A 3,025-nucleotide genomic window follows, 5' to 3' on the forward strand; every position below is an offset into this window, starting at 1 on the left:
ATAACATGTTATGTGCGGATGCATACGAACCAGATAATATAACTTTGCATGCACCTAACGCTGCAAATAGACATAGTTCGTAGGGGTAGAATACACCGTGATAACGATCAGGTACTTATTTACTGTGTATATGTACTATGTAGTCTGCTAATGTGTTAGGTTTGTAAATTGTTATACATATTACTAGGTAATAAAAGAACAAACTTTACCTGTTATTTTTAAGCTTCTACCAATTTCCTCCCAAACTTCTTGTCGAACCCTCTGATTCCGGTACTCAGCAGAGGAGTGATTGTAAAGCCCTTCGTGCTGTCTCACCACTTCAATTAATTATTTGTCCATTTTTTTTGATGACTGGATCACTTCGGGAAACAATTGACGTGATGTCACGCTCTACTACAAAATGTAATTTTGCGGGATAACGGAGGCGTGATATCATGCGAGATCAGAACAGCATGTCGTGAATGCGTGAGGTGACAGTAGTATGATTCTAAATACATAAACGTCATAAACTTCCATACGTCAGTGGAGTTGCACATATTTCGCAGGTAACGTGAGTTTGCGTGATAGCACGTGCGCTCACGTGACGTGACAGTAATGTGTTTCCGCCTTTACACTACACGAAATTGTGTCACAAATGGACTAACATTTTTGGCGCTAAATTTTTTTATCATGGGAGTTTTGCCAATTCAACAAAATTCAAACAATTGCGAATTCAACACAATTCAAATAAGAGACGTTACAATTATAGTCATGGCTCCTACAAAGGACCAAGATCTTGCAAAACAATTCAGGTAATTTATTAAAAACAATTGTCTTAGATAATTTATTATAAACATTGTACATTTTAACTGCTTGTATTCCAGATTTGAATTTCTAAAACTGGAAGTGGCCAGACGAAGCCACCCAAAAAAAACAATGGGTAAATTTAAAAATTTCTTATAGAACATATTATTAATTGTCTTAATTAAGAAATCATTTCTCCGTGGTACGGCAGCGGCACATCTTCGAGAGGAAGGTGAAACCGGCGACTGCAGCAGAGATACGATTCGCAGCACTCCCGTACCAATATGCCCTCATCACCATCGATTATTGGGCGAAGAAGAAGGCGGCACGCAGGAATGCCTGCTCTAGAGCCGCCAATACGAGGGTACGGGCGGTTCAGTCTGTTGAGTCGGCGGCTCTGCAAGTTGCTGGTGGATCGCCGAGGCTGGATGTGTCGTTGGTCCTACGAAGGACCATCACCGATACCACGTCGTTCTCGGCAGCGCTTTCTCGGATCTGTGCGGAGTCGACATCTGGGCTGGTAGTACAGAGGTTGTTAGAAAGGCAACAGGTGGTGTACTTCTTGTCATCCATCTCGCTAATGATCACCAACGGAGTGGCACAGAAACACGCCTTTGACATCGCAAATGGTGCCACTTCTTTGGTGAAAATTGGAGAGTTGGTAGATGAAGTGCATCGCCGGTCGCCTTTCTTCGACGAACGCCACCCCAGAATTCGCCCGGCAGTGAAGAGGAAGCTGCAGAACTTGCTGGTCTCCAAAAAGATGATGAGAGCATTCCTTGTCTTTTTGGAGAATGGCATGGATCTGTCGCCATTATTGGAGCTGCTGAGACCTGTAATGTAAGGTTTCTGTTAACATAACCCCGGTAGCACATAATTTATATTACCTTTTGCAGCAAATCCTCTAAGAAGTGAAGCCTGTGACCGCTATCCCGGTCCTTGATAGCTAAGCTTGATCTCATCTCCAAATTGTTTGTTGGTTATGTTTTAGCGATTTTTCTGTCAAAAATGGTGAGTTGGTAGTTAAAATTATTGATTTTTAAAACCTGTATTACACCATCATTAATTACAGGAATTCGTGAAATTTGAACCATGAATGTTTACACACACACACACACACACACACACACACACACACACACCCTCGCACACCCTCACACACACACACACACAATTAAACTAATATTTAATAGCCGATTTCTTATTAATCGTAGTATTAAGGTTATGCTTTGTGAATCCTTAGTGCTTTCCCAATTTAACTATTGTGATAGTGTGTATGGCCCATGTATCGACAAAAGAGACTACAATCGAATTCAGAGAATGCAGAATTCTTGCCTTAGACTAATATTTGGTATCCGAAAATACGACCGGATTACACATAAATTAAAATCCCTCCAGTGGCTTGATATGAACAACAGAAGGATATTACATTCTGCCTGTTTGTTCCATGGCATACTTCAAACCAAAACTCCGTCATAGTTATTTGAAAAGGTAACATACAGAGCTGACGTCCATAATGTCAATGTTAGAGATCGGTTTTTTATAACTATACCTACTCACAAAACGTCACTATTTAAACGCTCCTTCAGTTACAATATTGCAAAGACGTATAATGAATTACCATCTCATTTAAAACATTTATCCGAAAATCTTTTTAAAAAACGCTTGCGCCTCATATTCCTTGCAAGACAGCATTAAGTTCCATCGTTAACATCATTATTGCTATAATTTTTTTTTTTTTACATTTTTTTTTAGGTTTTCATTTGTGCTTCATACTGAATAGTTTTTATTATCATATAGTTTTTTCTTGCTAGGTTTATTTTATGTCTTGGTCTCTTGTTGTTAATTTCATATGTAGGGGGTTGAGTGGTAGAGCAGACGGAATAACAATACCTGTTCTTTGTATGGTGTGTGCTCAATAAATGTCATTTATATATACATAATTGTCTATACCTAAATATATATATATACACCATCACTTGCCGCGATAAAAAATATATACAGCCGTACTTGTAGCAATGCCATGGTATTTACGGCAATATTGCCGTAAGTACGAGATGAGTATCCACACTTATGGCGATAATTTTGGCAACACTGTTATGAAACAGGACATTTGTATGTAGTGTGTGTTGCCTATGTATAAGGGAATTGAAAATGAATTATTCCTATGTTCTTCAAATTGTTCCTCAATTATCAAACTGTTGAATTACTTCAGTATGCTTGAGTTTTGCCTATTATTGCA

The sequence above is a fragment of the Photinus pyralis genome, unplaced genomic scaffold (genome assembly GCF_008802855.1).
Source record: "Photinus pyralis isolate 1611_PpyrPB1 unplaced genomic scaffold, Ppyr1.3 Ppyr1.4_LG8, whole genome shotgun sequence".
Lineage (NCBI taxonomy): Eukaryota > Metazoa > Arthropoda > Insecta > Coleoptera > Lampyridae > Photinus > Photinus pyralis.